Source organism: Odocoileus virginianus, chromosome 16 (assembly GCF_023699985.2).
Source record: "Odocoileus virginianus isolate 20LAN1187 ecotype Illinois chromosome 16, Ovbor_1.2, whole genome shotgun sequence".
NCBI classification, from domain to species: Eukaryota; Metazoa; Chordata; class Mammalia; order Artiodactyla; family Cervidae; genus Odocoileus; species Odocoileus virginianus.
The window spans coordinates 28179114-28203571 of record NC_069689.1 but is presented as its reverse complement, the minus strand read 5'-3'; the positions used below and the strand labels follow the sequence as shown (position 1 = coordinate 28203571).

Here is a 24458-nt window from a genome sequence, read left to right as displayed (position 1 = left end):
CCAAAGAAAAATAGTATAATCACATTGTTTTAATTTAACTTATAAATTCATTATTTGGTTTGACTTTTCTCAGTGTTGTGATCACTAGTCTCTCATATTTCTTGCTATTCCATAGCTAGGAAAAGCAACTCTCCCTCCTTTTTTTTTTTTTAATAACATAAATTTGAGTAGCCCTTAAAGCTTGTCACAAGTCTAACCTTTTTTTCCTGATTAGGGTGCTCTCCCCATCTACTCTGACCCATTCTCCTTTTTGCCTCCCACATTTTTACGGTACTTTTTGTCCATAAATATCTGGTTCAGACCTTGACTGAAGTAAAGAAAAATGGATTTCAAAGCTGAGTCTATAAAAAAAGAAAATTTCTTCAGAGTCCCATGCATTCATTACAATATAATAACCAAGAGCTTGTATTACAACTGTGTTCCAACTAATTTACATTGGTTTATTCACCCTCCCCACTCCTCTTTTTTTTTTTTTTTTTTTTGGTCCCACTCCTCTTTTTTACTAAAGTGTAAGTTCCTTTCATTAACTTTAACGACTAACATAGGAGACCGTCAAGACTTTATATTACACATATTCTTCGGGGATATTTAAGAAATCATCACTATTGCTTATTATCCAAACTCAGAAGAGTACCTGACACATGGTATGTCCTCAATAACTATGTGGAGTCTGAAGGAGTTAACGTGAGATTTATAAAAGCAACACTTTTCTGTGGTACAAAAAAATCACATTTGAATTACTATCCGCTATAATCTTTTCTTGTTTCAACAGGGAGGTACACGAATTGAGGACTTAATTTTTTAATTCTGGAAAGTTCAACCTTTTGTCTTAAAGAATCCATATCCTGAACGTTAAGCATCCATATTTTTTTCTTAAGTACTTGTCAAAAGGTAACCACCTCCTAGTTTTAGTCAGAAGCGTTCTTTGTCTAAGAGGTGGGTACTGCTTTTTGCTAGCCCAACTGGAATCCGACTGCGGCCTTTTTCATTCAACCATTCCTTCCCAACATGTCCCTCTTCTCTCCCTGGGGTACCATCCCCAGTCTCCCTCTCACCTCAAGACAAAAACAGAACCGGAAACCCCATTTCCGCCAGTTTCTGTGGAAACTCCACAACACTCAAGTTGAGGCCACAAGACACGTTGTTACGGACGTGGTTTCCCTTCCCTAACCAGATTAACTTTTGTCCGGGGAATATTTGATTTCCCAGAATGCGCTGTTCAGCTCAGACCAGACAACCTTAACTACTAAAACTGTCTTCTCCAAACTCCAGTGAGGACTTGCTGTGTTGCCCAGGGTCCCCGCCCCGCCCCACGGCCCCAGTGGCGCGAAATGCGCATGCCTGGTGCGCGCCGCCGGCCCCCGCCCGCCGTCTGCTCCGCCTCTGCTCGTCGTGGATCCTCGCGCGCCGCGCGCGAGGGGCCCCCTCCTCCGTCGCGCCCCGCGGGGGCATTCACGGGCGCGCGCACCTCCTCGCGCAGAGGAACCCGGGGCAGGGACGCTCCGAGCGAGCTGCGATTGGCTGACGTGGAGGCTGCGCGTCTGGCCTGAGAAACTGGGCGAGAGCGCAGAGTCGGCTCCCGGGGCTGTGCGGGGCGCATCTCAGGTAAACGGGTAGGGTGGGAGGTTTGGGCGGTCCGAGAAAGGGAGGGGTGGGTTGAGACCAGTCAGGAATTTCCGGCCGCAGCCTCCTTGGGGAAGGGGATGGGGCCGCGCAGGAACTGCACCGGGTGAATGCTGGCCCCGTGCGGCCGGGAATGATGGGGCTCCCTCGAAGGTCAGCGTTGTGTGGTCCTCCGGTCTACTTTCTCGGCAGGATTTCGGCATCTTCCTCTGTTTCTTATTACAAGAGTGCTGCAGCTGAGTTTTTATTCGAGGGTTTGTTGTTGTTGTTGTTGCTTTGCTTTTCCCTTAAGAGGCAGTGAGTTGGAGGTCCTCGCTCAACCTAGGATTGACTCCGTGCCCTTGAGAGTCACTCACTGGTTTGTATTTTAGTTTTCACACTTTAAGTTTCGGAAAGAATACGGTGATTCCTTAGGTAGGCGGAGCCGTGCTGTAGAAAGATACTGTTAGAATTTTTTGAGTTCATAGTGTCTCTGGGCCCACATTTCTCGTCCTGGCTGGAAGATGACACCATCCGATAATATTTGTGAAGTATTTACTTTAAGCATCGTGGGTGGAAGGAACTGAATGAACACAAGATAACAGCATTATTAGGATGTCGTGGGAAGAAAAAACTTTTCCACCAGAAGAGGCTTTTTGAAAAGCTCCTCTGAACATTTTATGCAGATTAAATCACAGTGGTAGTAGATAAAGGTGAGGCAAAACAAGGGCCAAACAAAAGTACCTTTTAAGGAGCTTTTTTCCCCCTCTTTTTCCCAGATAACTTTCACAATGACAAGTTACTGGCTCTTCAAAGTTTCTCTTTGGAATCTATTGTGGAACTAACCTGAAATGACGGTTACATAAACATGTGGGTATCCTGTGCAGTAGTATACCAAGAGAATTAATTAAAACTACTTTCTGTGTAAAGGAATTAAGATATTTCATTGGTGGTAACGCTGACAAATCAGAGAAGTGAACGGCAGATGTGCACAATTTTCCTTCAAAGGCGTAGAGTTTGTAAATATGAAATGTTTTTAGTGTGTTAATTATTAAAGGTTAATAGACACACAGAAAAGTGCATGAATCGTAAGTGTACAGTTCACTGAATTTTCACAAAGTGTGTAGATGAAAGAAAGAGCATTACTTACATTCTAGAAGCCCCACAGTTCAGTTTCTGACATCATCAGTAAATTTACTGATTATTGACTTTATATAAATGGAAACATACAGTGTATAGTCTTTTGTGTCTCACTTTTGCTTAATATTTGTGGGATTTATACAAGTTATGTAGCAGTTGTTTGTTCTTAATGCTGTGCAGTATTTTATCCAGCCTTTGGCTATTACTAATAGGTCTGGTATGAACAGTTTTCCTAAGTATTTTGGTGAATGTATGTATACATTTGTGTTGGATATATACCCACTGGTGAAATGACTATGTTACAGGATATGCATATATGTATTTCTGATATTGTTGTTGTTGTTTAATAGCTAAGTAGCGTCCCACTCTTTTGCCACTCAGTGGACTACAGCCTGCCAGGTTCCTCTGTCCATGGGATTTCCCAGGCAAGAATACTAGAGTGGGTTGCCATTCCATTCTCCATGGGATCCTCCCAGCACAAGGACTGAACCTACATCTCTTGCGTTGGCAGGCGGATTCTTTACCGCTGAGCCACCAGGGAAGCCCATTTCTGGTATGTTGTTGTTCAGCTGCTCAGTTGTATCCCACTCTTTGTGACCCCATGACCTGCAGCATGCCATGCTTCCCTGTCCATGCTTCCATCACCAACTCCCAGAGCTTGCTCAAACTCATGTCCATTGAGTCAGTGATGCCATCCAACCATCTTGTCCTCTGTCGTCCCCTTCTCCTTCTGCCTTCAATCTTTCCTATCATCAGGGTCTTTTCTAATGAGTCAGTTCTTTGCATCAGGTGGCCAAAGTGTTGGAGGTTCAGCTTCAGCATCTGTCCTTCCAATGACTATTCAAGACTCATTTCCTTTAGGATGGACTGGTTGGATCTCCTTGCAGTCCAAGGGACTCTCAAGAGTCTTCTCCAACACCACAGTTCAAAAGCATCAGTTTTTCGGTGCTCAGTTGGATCAATTATTGTTCAACTCCCACATCCACACATGACAACTGGAAAAGCCATAGCTTTGACTAGATGAACCTTTGTTGGCAAAGTGATGTCTCTACTTTTTAATATGCTGTCTAGGTTGGTCATAACTTTTCTTCCAAGGAGCAAGCATCTTTTAATTTCATGGCTCCAGTCACTGTCTGCAGTGGCTTTGGAGCCCAAGAAAATAAAATCTGTTACTGTTTCCACTTTTCCCAATCTATTTGTCCTGAAGTGATGGGACAGGGATACCATGATCTTAGAGTTTTGAATGTTGAGTTTAAGCCAGCTTTTTCACTCTCCTCTTTCACCTTCATCAGGAGGCTCTTTAGTTCTTCTTTGCTTTCTGCCATTTCTGGTATACATTACTAAAAAATTGTTCAAATCAGTTTCCACATGCTTGAAACATTTAGCATCATCCTTTTCATTTTACCCATTCTATTGGGTAGTGATATCACATTGTGGTTTTCCCCTAATTTCTCTACTGATGAATGATATTTACAGCCCTCTGTATGTCTGTTGGCCATTTGGGTATCTCCAGTGTCAGGGGTCATCAAATTTTTTGTAAAGGGCTAGATAGTTAATATAGACATCTTGCTTTGTAGAGTTTCAGTTAAAGCAATACTGTGTGAAGATAGGACTGCTCGTATTTTAGGTGTTGTGGGCCATAGAGTGTCTATTTCATATAGTTTGTATTTTCTTCTTTTTTTTTTTGCTTGCCTGTTTGCTTGCTTCCCTACCTTCCCATCCTTTCTCTGCTCCTTTTCTTCCTTTATCCCTCCCTCTCATTCTTCTCTTTAATTTTCTTTTCTCCTTCCTTCCTTCGTTCATTTGTACTTCACTAACCATTACTGCATTGAAAATGACTATTCATAAATGACCATTTGATCTTCTACTCATTGTTGGTGGTGACATCATTCCATTCATTTCAGTCACTCAGTCATGTCTGACTCTTTGTGACCCCATGGACTGCAGCACACCAGGCCTTCCTGTCCATCACCAGCTCCTGGAGCTTGCTCAAGCTCATGTCTGTTGGGTTGGTGATGCCGTCCCAACCATCTTATCCTATGTTGTCCCCTTCTCTTCCCGCCTTCAATCTTCCCAGCATCAGGATCTTTTCCAATGAGTCAGTTCTTCACATCAGGTGACAACAGTATTGGAGTTTCAGCTTTAGCATCAGTCCTTCCAATGACTATTCAGGACTGATGTTCTTTAGGATTTACTGGTTGGATCTCCTTGCAGTCCAAGGGATTCTCAAGAGCCTTCTCCAACACCACAGTTCAAAAGCATCAATTCTTGGGAGCTCAGCTTTCTTTGTAGTCTAACTCTCACATCCATACATGACTACTAAAAAAACCACAGCCTTGAGTAGATGCACCTTTGTTGGCAAAGTAATGTCTCTGCTTTTTAATATTTGCTGTCTAGGTTGGTTACAGCTTTTCTTCCAAGGAGTAAGTGTCTTTTAATTTCATGGCTGCAAGTCACTATCTGCAGTGATTTTGGAGCCCAGAAAAATAAAGTCAGCCACTGTTTCCACTGTTGCCCCATCTATTTGCCATGAAGTGATCGGACTGGATGCCATGATCTTAGTTTTCTGAATGTTGAGCTTTAAACCAACTTTTTCACTCTCCTCTTTCACTTTCATCAAGAGGCTCTTTATTTCTTCTTTGCTTTCTGCCATAAGGGTGGTGTCATCTGCCTATCTGAGGTTACTGATATTTCTCCCAGCAATCTTGATTCCAGCTTGTGCTTCATCCAGCCCGACATTTCACACAATGTACTCTGCATATAAGTTAAATAAGCAGGGTGACAATATGCAGCCTTGACGTACTCCTTTTCCTATTTAGAACCACTCTGTTGTTCCATGTCCAGTTCTAACTGTTGCTTCCTGACCTGCACACAGATTTCTCAAGAGGCAGATCAGGTGGTCTGGTATTCCCATCTCTTTCAGAATTTTCCACAGTTTATTGTGATCCACACAGTCAAAGGCTTTGGCATAGTCAATAAAGCAGAAAAAGGTGTTTTTCTGGAATTTTTGCTTTTTTTGATGATCCAGTGAATGTTGGCAATTTGATCTCTGGTTCTTCTGCCTGTTTTAAATACAGCTTGAACGTCTGAAAGTTCACAGTTCACATACTGTTGGAACCTGGCTTGGAGAATTTTGAGCCTTACTTTGCTAGCGTGTGAGATGAGTGCCATTGTGCAGTAGTTTGAGCATTCTTTGGCATTGCCTTTCTTTGGGAGTGAAATGAAAACTGAACTTTTCCGGTCCTGTGGCCACTGCTGAGTTAATATTAGCATATATTCAAGTAAATACCTAAATTGACTTCTATAAACTACCTAAAAAAAGAGTTGTTAGCTAAATATGTTAACATACTTTCAAAAGTTTTTTTTTTATACTTTTAGTTCTAAGTGAAAGGCAAGGGGCCAAAAATAAGAGATGAACTGGACAGCCCAGTGAAGCATTTAAGGAAGACAGGACCTCAAACTTAGGGAGGGGTGCCACAGTTGAGTTTCATGGCTCAAGCCATTGGTAATTGAAAGTGAAAGTCGCTTAGTTGTGTCCGACTCTTTGCAACCCCATGGACTGTATAGTCCATGGAATTTTCCAGGCTAGAATGCTGGAGTAGGTAGCGTTTCCCTTCTCCAGGGGATCTTTCCAACCCAGGAATTGAGCCCAGCTCTCCTGCGTTGCAGGCAGATTCTTTACCAGCAGAGCCACAAGGGAAGCCCTTGTGGAAGTAATTGTTAATTACCTTATGAATGTACTCAGTCGTGTAGATATAAATTTCAACCAAGCCATCCCAAGATGGAACAGCTCAAAAGACAATATCCATCTCAAAATATAACAAAAAGTTTATGCTTTTCGATACTTTTTTTACTCAGTGTTGACAACTGCCTGGATATCCGTCTTTTTCGTAGACTTTTATGTAAATCAACAAAGGTTGTGTTTCCTTTCTTTTCTTCTTCTTACCTCTCTTTTATACTCAGGTTAAAAGGGAATGAGAGATATTTAACCCCAAAACATTACAGTCACCCATTGCTATTGTTCAGTTGCTCAGTCGTGTCCAACTCTTTGTGACCACATGGACTGCACCATGCCAGGCTTCCCTGTCCTTCATTATCTCCCAGAATTTCCTCAAAGTCATGTCCATTGAATCAATGATGCCATCTAACCATCTCATCCTCTGCTGCCCCCTTTTCCTCCTGCCCTCAATCTTTCCCATCATCAAGGTCTTTTCCAGTGAGTTGACTCTTTGCATCAGGTGGCCAAAGTATCAGAGCTTCAGCTTCAGCATCAGTAAGTATACTTTTACGAATAGCCCCATTGAATGTGTCTAACTCAATGAAACTATGAGCCATGCTGTGTAGGGCCACCCAAGATGGACAGGTCATGGTGAAGAGTTCTGTCAAAATGTGGTCTACTGGAGAAGGATATGGCAAACCACTTCAGTATTCTTGAGAATGCCATAAACAGTATGAAAAGGCATAATGATCGGACACTGAAAGATGAACTCCCCAGGTTGGTAAGTGCCCAATATGCTACTGAAGATCAGTGGAGAAATAACTCCAGAAACAATGAAGAGATGGAGCCAAAGCAAAAATAACACCCGGTTGTGGATGTGATTGGTAATAGAAGCCAAGTCCAATGCTGTAAAGAGCAATATTTCATAGGAACCTGGAATGTTAGGTCCATGAATCAAGGCAAATTGGAGGTGGTCAAACAGGAGATAGCAAGAATGACATCGACATTTTAGGAATCAGCAAACTAAAATGGACTAGAATGGATGAATTTAACTCAGTTGACCATTATATCTACTACTGTGGGCAAGAACCCCTTGGAAGAAATGGAGTAGCCATCACAGGCAACAAAAGAATCCAAAATGCAGTACTTGGATGCAATCTCATAAACAACAGAATGATCTCTGTTCGCTTCCAAGGCAAACGATTCAATATCACAGTAATCCAAGTCTATGCCCTAACCAGGAATGCTGAAGAAGCTGAAGTTGAATGGTTCTATGTAGACCTGCAAGACCTTCTAAAACTAATACACAAAAAATGATGTCCTTTTCATTATAGGGGACTAGAATGCAAATGTAGGAAGTCAAGAAACACCTGGAGTAATAGGAAAAATTGGCCTTGGAGTACAGAGTGAAGCAGGGCAAAGGCTAATAGAGTTTTGCCAAGAGAACGCACTGGTCATAGCAAACACCCTCTTCCAGCAACACATGAGAAGACTCTACACATGGATATCACCAGATGGTCAGTACTGAAATTAGACTGATTATATTCTTTGAAGCCAAAGGTGGAGAAGCTGTATACAGTCAGCAAAAACAAGACCAGGAGCTGACTGTGGCTTAGATCGTGAACTCCTTATTCCCTAATTCAGACTTAAATTGAAGAAAGTAGGGAAAACCACTAGACCATTCAGATACAACCTAAATCAAATCCCTTACCATTATACAGTGGAAGTGACAAATAGATTCAAGGGGTTAGATCTGATACACAGAGTGCCTGAAGAACTATGGATGGAGGTTTAGGACATTGTACAGGAGACAGGGAAAGACCATCCCCAAGAAAAAGAAATGCAAAAAAGCAAAATGGCTGTCTGAGAAGGCCTTACAAATAGCTGTGAAAGGAAGAGAAGCTAAAGGCAAAGGAGAAAAGGAAAGATATAAACATCTGAATACAGAGTTCCAAAGAATAGCAAGGAGAGAGAAGAAAGCCTTCCTCAGTGATCAGTGCAAAGAAATAGAGGAAAACAATAGAATGGGAAACACTAGAGATCTCTTCAAGAAATTTAGAGACAACAAGGGAACATTTCATGCAAAGATGGGCACAATAAAGGACAAATGGTATGGATCTAACAGAAGCAAAAGATATTAAGATGAAGTGGCAAGAATACACGGAAGAACCATACAAAAAAGATCTTTACATCTCAGATAACCACGATGGTGTGATCATTCACCTTTAGTCAGACATCCTAGAATGTGAAGTCAAGTGGGCCTTACGACGCATCACTATAAATAAGGCTAGTGGAGGTGATGGAATTCCAGTGGGGCTATTTCAAATCCTAGAAGATGATGCCATGAAAGTGCTGCACTCAATATGCCAGTAAATTTGGAAAACTCAGCGGTGGCCACAGGACTGGAAAAGGTCAGTTTTCATTCCAATCCCAAAGAAAGGCAATGCCGAAGAATGCTCAAACTACCGCACAATGGCACTCATCTCACATGCTAGCAAAGTAATGCTCACAATTCTCCAAGCCAGGCTCCAACAGTACGTGAACCGTGAACTTTCAGATGTTCAAGCTGGATTTAGAACAGGCAGAGGAACCAGAGATCAAATTGCCAACATCTGTTGGATCATTGAAAAAGCAAGAGAGTTCCAGAAAAACATCTATTTCTGCTTTATTGACTATGCCAAAGCCTTTGACTGTGTGGATCACAACAAACTGTGGAAAATTCTTCAAGAGATGGAAATACCAGACCACCTGACCTGGACTTCCTGAGAAGTCTGTGTGCAGGTCAGGAAGCAACAGTTAGAACTGGACATGGAACAACAGAGTGGTTCTAAATAGGAAAAGGAGTACGTCAAGGCTGCATATTGTCACCCTGCTTATTTAACTTATATGCAAAGTACATTGTGTGAAATGTCGGGCTGGATGAAGCACAAGCTGGAATCAAGACTGCCGGGAGAAATATCAACCTCAGATATGCAGATGACACCACCCTTATGGCAGAAAGCAAAGAAGAAATAAAGAGCCTCTTGATGAAAGTGAAAGAGGAGAGTGAAAAAGTTGGTTTAAAGCTCAACATTCAGAAAACTAAGATCATGGCATCCAGTCCGATCACTTCATGGCAAATAGATGGGGCAACAGTGGAAACAGTGGCTGACTTTATTTTTCTGGGCTCCAAAATCACTGCAGATAGTGACTTGCAGCCATGAAATTAAAAGACACTTACTCCTTGGAAGAAAAGCTGTAACCAACCTAGACAGCAAATATTAAAAAGCAGAGACATTACTTTGCCAACAAAGGTGCATCTACTCAAGGCTGTGGTTTTTCTAGTAGTCATGTATGGATGTGAGAGTTGGACTGTGAAGAAAGCTGAGCTCCCAAGAATTGATGCTTTTGAACTGTGGTGTTGGAGAAAACTCTTGAGAATCCCTTGGACTGCAAGGAGATCCAACCAATCCATCCTAAAGAAAATCAGTCCGAATATTCATTGGACTGATGCTGAAGGTGAAACTCCCAATACTGTGGTCACCTGATGCGAAGGACTGGCTCATTGGAGAAGACCTTGATGCTGGAAAAGATTGAAGGTGGGAGGAGAAGGGGACGACAGGATGAGATGGCTGGATGGCATCACTGACTCAATAGACAGGAATTTGAGTAAACTCCAGGGGTTGGTGAGGGACAGGGAAGTCTGGAGTGCTGCAGTCCATGGGTTGCATAGAGTCAGACTTGACTGAGCGACTGAACTGAACTGAACTCCTTAAGAACTGAATCCTCCCAACAGCCACTGAGGGAAGTTGGGAGATTGTGTTCCAGGTAAACTTTGAGATGACTGTAGCCCTGGGTTAGCACTGTGGCCTCAACCCTGTGAGAGACTCTGAGCCGAGGACCGAACTGATCAGTACCCAGGTCCTCAGAAAGTCTGAGATAATAAATGTGCGTTGTTCTAAGCTGCTAGATTTTGGGGTGACTTGTCAGGTGTCAGTTGTCCAGTCAGGAGGTCGTGGCTGACTCTGTGACTCTGTGGACTGTGGCACTCCAGACTCCTCTGTCCTCTGCTATCTCGCAGTGTTTGCTCAGATTCATGTCCACTGAGGCGATGATGCTGTCTGACCATCTGTTCCTCTGACAGCCTCTTGTTTTGCCCTCAGTCTTTCTTGGCATCAGGTTTTCCCCCCAGCAGTCTTGTTCCACAGTGTGCTTCATCCTGCCCAGCCTTTTCCACATGTACTCTTCAGTAAGTTACATAAGCAGGGCGACAGTGTACAGCCTTGTCATACTCTTTGAGCCAGTCAGTTGTTTCATGTCTGGTCCTCTTGCTTCTTGACCTACATACGGGTTTCTCAGGAGACAGGTAAGGTGGTCTGGTACTCCCATCTCTTTAAACAATTGTCACAGTGCATTGTGATCCACATAGGCAGAGATTTTAGCACAGTCAATGACGTAGATGTAGATGTTTTTCTGGGACTCCCTTGCTTTCTCCATGATCCAATGAATGTTGGCAATTTGATCTCTGGTTCTTCTGTCTTTTCTAAATCCAGCTTGTACATCCTGAAATTCTCTGTTCACCTATTACCAAAGCCTAACTTGACAGACTTTGAGCATAACCTTGCTAGCATGTGAAATAAGCACAATTGTACAGTAGTTTGAGCATTCTTTGGCATTACTCTTTTTTGAGATTGGAATGAAAACTGATGTTTTCCAGTCCTGTGGCCACTGCTGAGTTTTCCAAATTTGCTGACAGTTGAATGCAGCATTTAAAAAGCATTATCTTTTAGGATTTTAAATAGCTCAGCTGAAATTCCATCACTTCCAGTAGCTAACTAATAAAGTGCTCTTGCTAATTTCCAAAAAAAAAAAATTAATGAAAAGAATAGTAGTTCTTGAAATTTTTTATAAACATAGCTTCAAAATGTTTTTATCATCTCAAACAAATTTGAGGATATTATTTTTACTTTTTGCAAAGTAAAATATTAACCAAGAATACAGCAGGGATGATTTTATTGGAAGCCCTAATCCTGAATCTTTTTTTTTTTTAATTTTTCTGTTGGAGCTTATGAGCTTCCCATCTTCATAGTTTTATCTTGAGGTTTCTGCTGCTTAAAATAAAACAAGTTTTGAAAAACTGGAAAAAAAAAAGAGTATGTAAATAAATAATATAGGTCAGTTAACTTTTAAAAATATTTATTGTGAAATTTAATACATGTTAAAAAAAGTATGTAAAGATATATGGACAGTTCAATGAGTAAATAAAAAGTTAATATCTATGTAACCACCATCAGATATTTGAATTGAAGAATCATTGAAATGTGCTTTTTCAAATTTTATATGCCTGTGTGAGTGGTGTCTTAATAACTTCTGCAGTTAAGAGGTACAGTACTTTGTGTCTGTTACATGAAATTTGTTAATGCTCTTGTTAAAATCTTCTCTTATTGATTTGTGTGTGTGTGTGTGTACTCACATGTGCTTGCCTGTCTGTTACTGATAGTTTACTTTATGTTAAATCTCCCTGTGTAATTTTGGATTTTGTTTCCTCCTAGTAGTTTTCTGCCAATTTTTGATTTATTTATTTTAAGTCATATTGTTAGAAGCATATTCGGCTTTCTAATTTGTCCATCTTCCTATGAATTGAACTTTTGTTCCATGAAGAAAGTGTCCCTTTTTATCCCTAGTAATATGCTTTTTTTTAATGTCTAATCTGACTTTTTGAAAACTTTTTGAAATAATTTTAGACTTCCTGAAAAGTTGCAGAAATAGCAGAGAGTTTCTGTAAACTTTTCAACCTACTTCTAATGTTAACACAATGCATAATCAGTATAATTATCAAAGCCAAGAAATTAATATTGTTACAATGCTAGTTAATAAATTACATACTTTATCATTAGTTTTCCCATAACAGTAGTATTCTTTTTTTGTTCCAAGACTCAATCCAGATCCCACACTGTTTTTAGTTGTCATGTTTCCTGTGTCTTATCCAATCTGTGACCTCTTTCTGATTTTGGTTTAACTATATCAGCCTTTTTTTGGCTAATGTGTACTTAGAATTGGATTTAAAAAATCCAGTGGGACATCTTTGTCTTAAAATCGGAGTATTTGGTGGTTGGATCATTTAATCCATTCATATTTTGTGGGTTTTTTTTTTCTTTACCCTGTTATTCTGGAAATTAAACATACCTTATAATTCTTTTAGTGGCTCTTGTAAAAACTGTAGAATCCTGGAATGCATCCTTTCAGACTTTAATGCATTTCCTTATGTCTATATATGTATCTAATCACATCATTTTGCTTTGTTTGCTTTTTTTCCTTAATGTAACAATGGTCCTACTGTATTATTTTATGACTACTTCTTTTCATTTATTAAAAAAATAAATGCATAATGGTTATAAACTCTTACAAGCAACATAAATCTGTAAAAGTTGACAGCAAAACATTACCCCAGATTCTATCCCAACAAAAATAACCTTCATTAAAAACCAGGTGTACAGCATTTATGTGCCTGTTCCTAGGAGTGCTCAATTAAAAAAAAATAAATGAATAAGCCTAGCCATAGGTACGTGTTTGTGAAATTTCATAGCACCACGAATTTTAAAAAAAAAATCTGAAGATTTCCAGAGAGAAAACCTAATAAGAAAAAAGAATTGAATATATCAGCATCAGTCTTCTTGATCAGCAGAATGGCTAGTTAACTAACAATATGTAAAGTATGGAAGTTAGAATAAAGATTTTTTTCAGATCTGAAAAGGCCTCAGAAATCCTGCTGTTGAAAAATATAGAAGTGAAAAAAAGACCTGGGGTGTAGGAAGTAGTAGATTCAACCCAGGAGAACTGTGAAATGATGTCCCAGAAAGGAGGGCTATATAGCAGGCCTAGAGAGCAGATGGTCCAATTTGAGAGAATCCTCAGATAGGAAGTTTCCAGGAGAGAAAGGGGATTTAAGATATCCTATATCCTCTGAGGCTGGAGTTTTCTCTGTTGGAAGGTTTTTTAATCTATGAATTCAATTTCTTTAGTAGATACAGGCCTATTTTGATGAGTTATTCTTACTGAGTTAGCTTTGGTAGATTTTATCTTTCAAGCAATTTGTCGAATTTATAGGTGTTAAATTGCCCTTTTAGTCTTTAATGTATATGGAATTATTTTAATAGCCTTCTCTTCTTTCTGATGTTGGCAATGTATGTCGTCTTTATTTTTATCTTGATCAGTCTGGCCAAAAGGGTTATCAATTTCATTGCTCTCAGAACCAGCCTCTGGTTTCATTGATTTTTCTATGTTGATTTTACATTTTCAGTTTTGTTAATTTTTCTCTTTACCATTTTCATCCTTCCGTTTAATTTTCTCTTAATTCTACATCTTTTTTAAGGTTGCAAGCTCCAGTATTAATGAGAGGCTGTCATACACATACATATATCCACTCCTTTTTTTTTAGATTCGTTTCCCGTGTAGGCCATTAGAGAGTACTGACTCAAGCTCCTTGTGCTGATAGTTTGTATATGTTGATTTATCCCAGTTTATCCCTCCCTCTCCTTACCCCCTGGTAACTGTAAGTTTGTTTTCTATACCTGTAATTCTTCTTCTGTTTTGTAAATAAATTCATTTGTACCGTTGTTTTCTTGGAGTCCACATATAAGCAATATTATATGATGTTTGTCTTTCTGTGTCTGACTTCACTCAGTATGATGATCTCTAGGTCCGTCCATTTTGCTGAAAATGGCATTATTTTGTTCTTTTTTTAATAGCTGAGTAATATTCCATTGGGGCTTTCCTGGTGGCTCAGTGGTAAAGAATTTGCCTGCCAGTGCTGGAGATGTGGGTTTGATCTCTGGCTTGGGAAAATTCCCCTGGAGAAGCAAATGGCAACCCACTCCAGTATCCTTCCTGGGAAATCCTGTGGACAGAGGAGCTTGCAGGTTGCAGTCCATGGGGGTCACAAAAGAGTCAGACACAAATTAGCAACTTAACAACAGCAAACCACATTATTCCATTGTATATATGTACCACAGCTTCTTTATCCTTTCCTCTGTTGATGGACATTTAGGTTGCTTCCATGTCCTGGCTACTGTAAGTAGTGCTGCAGTGAATATTGGAGTACATGTATCTTTTCAAATTATGGTTTTCTTCAGCTGTATGCCTAGGAATAGAATTGCTGGGTCATATGGTAGTTCTGTTTTTAGTTTTTTTTATCCCTAAAAAAGCTCCTGTTTTTTTTTTTTTTAAGAATTATAGGGATAAAGTTCTTTTATCCCTAAAGAACATCTTAATTGTTCTCCATAGTGGCTGCACCAATTTACATTTCCACCAACATTTGCAAGTGAAGCAACCAACAAGGATTTAATCTCCAAAATATACAGACAATTTGTGCAGCTCAGTATCCAAAAAAATAACCCAATCAAAAAATGGGCAGAAGATCAAAATAGACTTTTCTCCAAAGAAGACATACAGATGGCCAAAAGGCACATGAAAAGATGGTCAACATCACTAAGTATTTGAGAAATGCACATCAAGACTATAATAAAGTATTACATCACACCAGTCAGAATGCTGCTGCTGCTGCCAAGTCGCTTCAGTTGTGTCTAACTCTGTGCGACCCCATAGACGGCAGCCCACCAGGCTCTCCCATCCCTGGAATTCTCCAGGCAAGAACACTGGAGTGGGTTGCCATTTCCTTCTCCAATGTGTGAAAGTGAAAAGTGAAAGTGAAGTCGGTCAGTCGAGTCCACCTCTTGGAGACCCCATGGACTGCAGCCTACCAGGCCTCTGTGTCCATGGATTTTTCAGGCAAGAGTACTGGAGTGGGGTGCCATTACCTTCTCTGACCAGAATGGCCAGTCAGAATGGCCAACATCAAAAGATGTATGCTGGAGAGGGTGCGGTGAGAAGGGAATCCACCTCCCTTTTTTTAACATATATGTTTAATACTATAAATTCCCTCTAAGCACTGATCTTGGGCTTCCCTTGTGGCTAAGCAGTGAAGAATCTGCCTGCCAATGCAGGAGGCACAGGTTCGATCTCTGAGTCAAGAAGATCCCCTGGAGAAGAAAATGGCAACCCACTCCGGTATCCTTGCCTGGGAAATCCCATGGACAGAGGACCCTGGTGGGCTACAGTTCATGGGGTCGCAAAAGAGTTGGAAATGACTGAGCAAATAAACAGCCCTGCTGATGTAGCCACATCCCACCAATTTTGGTATTTTGTGTTTCCATTTTTATATAGTTTGAAATATTTAAAAATTTCCCTTTACTCTTCTTTTTTGAATCATGTACTATTTAGAAGTGTTTAGGCATTTTTGAGATACCTTTCTGTTAATGATTTCTGGTTTATTTTGTTGTGATAAGATAGCATTGTATGATTTCAGTTCTCATCAATGTGTTGAGGTCTTTTTTTGTTGTTGTTATGGACCAGAATAGGGTCTTTTATGGTAAATGTGCCATGTGCCCTTGAAAAGATTGTGTATTTTCCTCTTCTGGGTAGAGTTGTCTGTGAATGTCAAATAGGTTAAGTTGGTTGATAACACTGAGTCCTCTGTGTCTTTGCTGATTTTCTGAGTATTTATTGTCCTGATCACTCAGTTTTCCGCTATAATCATGGATTTGTCTGTTATTTTTTCCATCAGTTCTCACCTCTTCTATTTTGACATTTTGTCAAAGCCTAAATATTTAGTTTATGAAAGGGTGATTTGCGGGATATTTCAGTTTGCGTTGGCAAGGTTCAGAACACACTACCCCCCAAATATGATACCTTGGCATATTGAATACTTTAAAGCTGAAGGATTTTGAGAAACGGCAGGAGCAGGAAAGACTCTCAGACCTTCCCTTTCTTCACTAAAGCAGATCATAAGACCCTCATGTGAGAGGGTCCCTTCTCTCTAAATCTGGAGGAAAGGAGCATCCTTATCTTCAGAGATGGAGGATACCAAGAGGAATCTGAGCGAACAGGCCTTGCTAAGTTTTTCCCAGTTTACTACCTGTTGGCTCATACTCTTGTCCTATGACATTTTTTCCATGACTCTCAGCTGTTCATCATACCTAGTATAAAAATGCTTAGACCTGTTTCTTCACATCTTCATTTCTTTGTAAAGGCTCCCCTGTCATGTAAAACTTAAATTAATTAAATTTGTCTGCTTTTCTTTTGTTAATCTGCCTTTGTCAGCTTAATATTCAGACCCCTGCCAGGTATCCTAAGAGGATCAAGGAAGTTTTTCACCCCAACAGTGCATTTTGTTATTTATGTATTTATTTTAAATAATGTTTTGATTTTAGCAAGTAACGTCTTACTAAGTATGACCTAAGCTCATGTATTGATAATTTATATTAAGGTATAATGATATAAGTGTTCATCACACAATTAGAAAAAATTTTTGCATTATTTAATTCTCGGATGAAATTTGAATGGTAATTTCTTACAGATACTATTTGTGTTTGGGTGTTGAGATGCTGTTTGGCATTTTCTCAGTCATAAACATACAACCAAAAATTTTAAAAAAACAATTCATTTTTTTAATGATATATTTTCTGAAGTACGGCAGACTTCTTTAAGCAGCGTGTCTTGAAACTAATTAATAGTTTAATACTTTATTATCTTTGAAATTTAATGTAAATTGAAGCTATTTCCTTAATTTATGTCAGACAGCTTGTTACCAGCATGGGAGCTGCAGATATTGTGTGATGTAGCTTAAGATAACCCAAAGTAGAACATTTTATTCAGTGGCATGAGCTGGCTCAGTGGGCAAGATTATTCTAATTCATTTGGGTAGGTGAACTGAACTTAGAAAGTTCATATACAAAAACTCATTGTCTAAGTTTCTTTGTGATTCTTTACTGGTTCAGAAACTCCACTTAGGATTTCAGTGCCTTAATTTCTATTGCCTTTATTTCTGGCAGAAGATTAATTTTCATTTTAGTTAAAAATCTTCATCCACATCTTTAAAATGCCTATATTTTTGTTTGTTAGCCATCTTAGAATTAAAATCTCTTTTAAAATAGTTTGTTACATGATTATTAACTGGTTGGTTTTGGTAGCTTTGGAAGGTTTTGACCTGCACGTTAAATATATCTTTAAATTAGAGAAATTAATTATTTTCTCCACTGAAGTTTTTCTTCTAAAACATGCTTTAAAATATTAGGGATTACTTTATGAGAAACAAAAGACTGTATTATTTGCCTGTTAGTGGATAGAAATTTAGACTGCTCTTTAACATCGCCACGTTTCATTTTAATGAGACTTTTAAGTTGCCAAAACGTTGTTCCTTCTAGTAATATCCCTAACAGGAGATTATGATACTGCCATCCAATGAAATTAAACAGCCGTTGAAGTAGTTTGAAGAAAAATACTTATGATATAATTTGTGAAAAACAAGTATTTGTAGACTTTGGCTGCACATATATAAATATGTAAAACAAAAATGACAAAACACAGTTTTAATTTTATATTTTGTTGTTGAATGTAAGGGATTCTCTCTCTTTTTCTTCTTCCTATTTTTGTGTATTATGGATTTTTTTTTAATAGAATGTGGGCATTTGGGCAGTGCTAGAATTTCTATCTCTTTTTTTTTTTCTATCAATGATTTCTACCAAATCAAGAATCCAGCATCTTTTAACATTACTGTTGGATTCACCCTGACTTCTAAAGATTATTGTGGATTATAACCAGTGTATTTGTTTTAAGAATATAATAATTTTTAAGCCCTTTGAAATCTTGCAAATGAGTTGTCAAATTTTTTTAAAGTAAGTGATTATTTAGAAAACTGTTTCCTGTTTTTGAGAAGTAATTTTCTAAGATCATCTGTGTATATCACCTTCCCTTCTCTAGCTTTTGTCTGTACTTTTTTTTAAAGCTATTTTTTGTGTGTTGTCCATGTTGCTTTATTTTTTAATGTTTTTGGCCCTGCCACATGACCTGTGGGATTTTAGTTTCCCTACTGGGAATTGAACCCAGGCCCTGGACTGTGAGAGTGCAGAGTCCTAACCACTGTGCCGCCAGGGAATTTCCTGGACTTCTGTTTTTATTTTGTCCATGTTGTATCTTCCCTACTGAATTTAGACTGTTTTGAGTTTCTCCATGTGCAAGAAACTGCCAGATGTTTTGAGAGTTGACAAGGCTTTGACCGCTCCAGGCCCCTCACTTGAGACCTTGTAGAGGCCCTTTGCTTGCTGAGAATATAACTGCTGTGCAGAGATGCTCATGGCTCTCAGATGCCACTTTGCTCTCTGTCGTTCCTTTCTCTTCCTGCACAGATGTTGAGTATCATGCAGGTCTTATAGTCATTGGTGTTGTATTTTTGTGTTTACCTAGTTTTGAGGTTGATATTTTGTCTTTTTTTTTTTTTTTTTTTTCTTTCCTGGGTTTGTTTTTGCTCTCCTGGTCTCTCTGATTTTATGGAAATATTTGAAGAGATTCAAAAATTATGTAGCTCCTACCATGGCCTTCCCAGAATGTTCTTGGTTTTTTTCCACAAAGTTAAATTTATTCAGTTTGAAAGGTTTTCTGTTTTGAAGATATATTCCATTAAGATGTTCTTCATTTTATAAAATACAAGTCTAGAAGCAATTTTTGTTTTGGAAACTTGACTAGCCTGTGAAATTGAATGTTTTAGTGACCACTTAATTTCTCAATTCCCTGAAACAGAAAAAATAAGTGACTTGTCAAAGGCTACAGCATTAATGAGTGACAACATCAGTGTCTAAACATTCATTTTATGATCCCATAATAATCAGCCCTAAATTAGTTGCAAGAAGTGACTGCATGAAAGTGAACACTGTTTAGAAAGTGTTTTATCCTTTAGCTAATATGTGGTTGTACTGAGTTAGTGTTTTCTTGGATGGTATGAGAAACAATCTGTCGCTTTTTGGCAGGCTCCTGATAATCAAGAACTCAGTTTCCAGTTGACTCGTGACTGTGATCCCTCTTTTATTTTAAATTTGTTCTGTAAGAGAAGCTGAAAATGTGTCTGAACACATGGGTGGTATGAGAGCTAGAAGACTAACAAGACGTGTGTATTTAGTTTTTAGTGCTGCTGCACAGCTGTAACAAATCAGCGCAAATCTAGTGGCTTAAAACAACACACATTTATTATCTTACAGTTCTGGAGGTTAGAAATACGACTTGATCCCTACTGCCCTAAAAAGATGTTACTAGGACTACATTCCTTTGTAGACTCTCCAAGGGAGGTTCTCTTTTCCTCTGTTCCTACTTTAGAGGGAGTCCCGCTTTTTAACAACTGAAATGGTGCATTTCCCCAAGGAGATGATCAGAGTTAACATTTTATAGTGTATTCATGTATTTGGTTCTTTGAACTTATTTAGTATAATTTATTTCATTTAACCAATAAACAGTCACTGTCTATTATCTCTCCTCATATCTGGGGGTTGAAAATGTTGATGGAGCTGAACAGGTATATCCATGATCTAAAAATATGAAATGTGTGTGAGAGGGAGAGAGAGAGTGTGAGTGTATGTGTGTGTGTATTTTCAGAAGAGGGTACTGGATGAGCTTGCAGTGAAAGAGTTTTGGGTATATTCACTGTTGACATTTGTTGGTACTGCACCAAGAAACTCCTCGGTGAGAATTGAAGGAGGGAGAGTGGCAGTCTCTTAAGTTGTTTATTAGGATAAGAGAGCTCTGTTGCACTTTGTTGTTGTTTAGTTATGTCTGACTCTCTGAGACTCCGTGAACTTCAGCACGCCAGGCTCAGTTGTCCTTCACTGTCTCCCAGAGTTTGCTCAGATTCGTGTCCATTGAGTCAGTGATGCTATCTAGTCACTTCATCCTTTGCCTCCCCCTTCTCCATTTGCTTTCAGTCTTACCCAGCATCAGGGTCTTTTCCGGTGAGCCGGCTCTTCGCACCAGATGGCCAAAGTATTGGAGCGTCAGCTTTAGCATCAGTCCTTCCAGTGAATAATCAGGGTTGATTTACTTTAGGATTGACTGGTTTGATATCCTTGCAGTCGAAGGGACTAACAACCCTCAAATTGTGACTTAATACAACACAAGTTTATTTCTTGCCCATACAGAGTTTGGCTTAGAGATCTTAGAGATCTTCCTTCTGTATTGTGATGCCACCATCTCAAATGTGGTTTTTAAGGTTTTTGCAGGAGGGTAAGAGACGGCTAGAGTATTTCTTCTGCCTACACTGCTTTGGCTACAACTCAGTTATATGACCCAAATGTAAAGAAGTTTAGGAAATGCAGTTACCTTGTACATTCAGGAATAGGGAGTGCTGTGGTTTATAATCCACCCAGTCTGGCGTTTAGATGGGGAGAAGATAGAAAAGTAAATAATGTTTAGATCTTGTGATGAACTGAATGTATATGTGTCCCCCAAATTCATATGTTGAAACTTTACTCTGAAACGTGATGGTGTGCCAGGTGAGTACTTTGGGAGGTAATTAAGATTTAGTAAGGTCACAGGGGCAGCGTCCTCGTGAATGTGATTAGTTCCCTTATAAGAATCACTTGCTTCCCCCACTCTGCTCTCTATCTTGTGAGTACAGTGAGAAGTTGGTAATCTGCAGCCCAAAAGAGGACTTTCACCAGAACTCAACCACTCTGGCTGACACCCTTATCTCAGACTTCTTGCCTCTAGAACTGTGGGAAGTAAATTTCTGTTGTTTGTGAGCCATCCAGTCTGTAGTATTTTTGTTGGAGCAGCCCAAATGGACTAAGACAAATCTCTTTTCCTGACCCAGTGGCATTTCTGTGCTGCCTTACTACCCCATGGCACTTGCAACTTGGGTTAATGCTGCTGATTTCTGTGTTGGTGAAACAGACAAGAGTTGTTCTAATGCAGCATGGGATGGTTGTCGTTCTTTAGTTGCCAAGTCATGTCCGACTCTTTTGCGGCCCCGTGGACTGTAACCCGCCAGACTCCTCTGTCCTTGGATTTCCCAGGCAAGAATTCTGGAGTGGGTTGCCCTTTTCTTCTCCAGGGGATCTTCCTGACCCAGGGATCAAATCTGCTTCTCCTGCACTGCAGGCAGATTGTTTACTGCTCAGCCACCGGGAAAGTCCGTGGCGGAGGTTAGAGCTGTGTGAATTGTTTCTCTCATCTATTCTTTCTGCATCATCAGTGTCCTTTTGTTCACCCAAGGCTCTAGTCCTCTTTCCTAGCCCTCTGTCAGAGCAGCCGACATGGATTTCTTGAAGGTTTTGGTTGGTTCCTCAGGTACCTGATTCCCTCTTACTTTTCTAGTTTGTCTAGGCTGATCTGGGGAAGAGAGCCAGCAATCTTTATAGTTTGCTGTCTTGACCCTTTCTAGTTTCTGAATAACTGGAAGCCTTCCTAATTTCTGAATAAAACATCCTTGGGAAAAAAACTCCAACCTCGTCTTAACTGATAAGGAAACAGTTTCATTTTTTTGTTCCTAATAAATGGAATAAACAATTTATTCCTTGGACCTAAGTAAAAGGATAATTTTAATAAGCTAGTAACTTTTCCTATGGAAAAATTTATCAGATGATAATGACCTGACCAAGGATAGCAGAAAAGTTTGTATTAGGTTATTTGTGGATATGATTCTTGTTTTAACAAGTGGATTCTTTCTTTCAGCTGTTGATGCTATCCTTACCCATCCCCGTCAGGTCAGGTTGGAGGTCTGAAATAGTCATTTTAAAGCCAGTTTATCAAAGCAATTACATTGCTTCAAAGTTTTAGCCTCTCATGGCATCCAAAAGGAAGAAAAAATTAAAGCAATTTGATTTGATAAAATATCACCCTGACCAATAAAGAAAAGTTATAAGGTTGATAGTGTTGCTAATGTTCCCCAAAATAAGTCAACATTCTCATAAAAAGTCTTTATATTGGATTGTTCTTTTAAAATATGAATAATCACAGCTAGGTTTTGTGCTGAATTTGGGCAGTATTAAATCCTTAGACATTATTAAAAGATTAACGTTTGCTAGCCATATTATTCTTATGAATTAACATCACAGTAGTAAACAGTTTTAATTAAACAGTTCTAATTAAATCAACAACATAAAGAGAAATACAGTTAAATTCTGTATTGAGTTTATGCGGAGGTGTGGAAATGAGTATTAGATCTGTTAGTACTGCATTTGTATACTTCTTCATGCCTGGTACCTGATTTTAGTTGGCTTTTATATTAAGTTAAATTTAAATACATTGCATCATGATTCAAATATAACTGAGTTTGATTTGAGTTTAGTTACATTAATGATTAGAATGTTTTTATAGTTTGAAAATGTGTATTTAAAGTAGTTTAATAACTTTAATAAGGAATTTTCATAGTTCTTTAAAATTGCTATAATGTGAAAATTTTGCATCAAACTTTTAAAACATTTGAAATTTTTTAAAATTATGTTATTTAATAGTGTGAAGTGAAAGTTGCTCAGTTGTGTCTGACTCTTTGCGACCCCATGGTCTATATAGTCCATGGAATTCTCCAGGCTAGAATACTGGAGCGGTAGCCTTTCCCTTCTCCAGGGGATCTTCCCAACCCAGGGATCGAACCCAGGTCTCCCGCCTTGCAGGTGGATTCTTTACTAGCTGAGCCACAAGGGAAGCCCATTTAATAGTGGAGAAAGGTCAAAAAAGTATTTAGAAACCTTACTGGTGTTTTGTCCATATCTCTCTAGCTGTTATTTTACCATAGGAACTTGGAAGAGCATTTTACATTAGTATTTGCTTGCAGAATATTACTCCGTAATTGTATGTTTCGGTTATGACTCGTGTGCTTTATTCTCTTTAAAGGAACAGGGATTTCTAAGTTTTTCCTTTGCAAAATCAGTTGTCACTATTCTTTTTTCCTGTAGAAAACTTCATTAGAAGATGCTGAGAAAATCTCAAATATTCATAAATATCACTGATCAAATGCAAAAATGTTGGTTAAAATATTGATTAGGAAAAAGTTTGTAATTACTTGTTATCAGTGAAGAAGTGATGAAGTGCAGTCACTCAGTCGTGTCCGACTCTCTGCGACCCCATGGACTGCAGCCCACCAGGCCCCCGTCCCTGGGATTCTCCAGGCAAGAACACCGGAGTGGGGTGCCATTGCCTTCTCCAATGCGTGAAAGTGAAGTTGCTTAGCCGTGTCCAACTCACAGCGACCCCGTGGACTGCAGCCCACCAGGCTCCTCCGTCCATGGGATTTCCCAGGCAAGAGTACCGGAGTGGGTTGCCATTGCCTTCTCCAGGGGATCTTCCCGAGTCAGGAATCGAACCCAGGTCTCCTGCATTGCAGGCAGATGCTTTACCATCTGAGCCATCAGGGAAGCCTATGAGTGAAAAGTTGGCCTTTTTAAAAGCCAATTTTGGTAGACTTATTGTGAAATTAGGACTGAAACATAGGCTCTGGAAACATTTGTCTGTTTTCCCACTAGATGGTGCTGTTTACTTATTTCTCTATAGCAAACAAGGCCAGTTATCTGATCAGGTAAATACTAAGGTTAAACTTTAGTAGCCTGTATATTAATAGAAATAAATAATTGGTCTATTTGTTGTATAACTAAGGACAAAATATGTTTGTTATATATAAAATGTTATTTACCAGTCATCTGAGGGGAATGTGTAATTTTGATTTTTTTTGATAGTATTGCTAATTTTTTGTTAGTCTGTCCTTAAGTTTTGTCAGCATCTTAATGGCCAAAAATATTTTAAAAATTTAGTATACAGTTGAAATTATCTTAAATGATTTCTCCTTGATGATTTTCCAGAATAAAGTTCTACATTTCCTTTGGTATAAACATACTAACCCTTGCCTGTGGTATGCTTAATGTATGGGCTGGTATTGATCTCTTGTTGATGTTTTTGCTCCTGCTAGTTTAGTTGATTTATTTACATATCAAGAATGACTTGTATTTGTCCCCAAACCTGTTTATACCAGTTGTATCTCTGTCATATTATTTAAATGAAATCTAGGTAACCTAATGGAAATATCTTAAAGTGTTCTTCCTGAGAAAACCAAGTTAATGTTTAGCACCGCTCAAGTTAGGTGAGTTGCTAAAAAAAAAATTACTATCAAAATAGGTGTGAGGAAGCTATGGGAAGAACTTAGATT

General features: G+C 39.1%; 1 protein-coding gene across 3 annotated transcripts in view; it reads left to right on the top strand.

The window, feature by feature from the left end:
• The first annotated feature begins 1379 nt into the window (after positions 1-1379).
• The window catches only part of MIPOL1 (mirror-image polydactyly 1), a 290413-nt gene continuing 267334 nt past the window's right edge, over positions 1380-24458 (top strand). Inside the window, exon 1 of one of the 3 annotated variants that reach the window (XM_020916569.2) lies at positions 1380-1605. The gene's annotated coding sequence lies outside the window, so the exon portion shown is untranslated. Of the gene's footprint in view, positions 1606-21534; positions 21608-24458 lie in introns of those variants that run through there. The other 2 variants (XM_070478009.1, XM_020916572.2) reach the window with 2 other exon arrangements.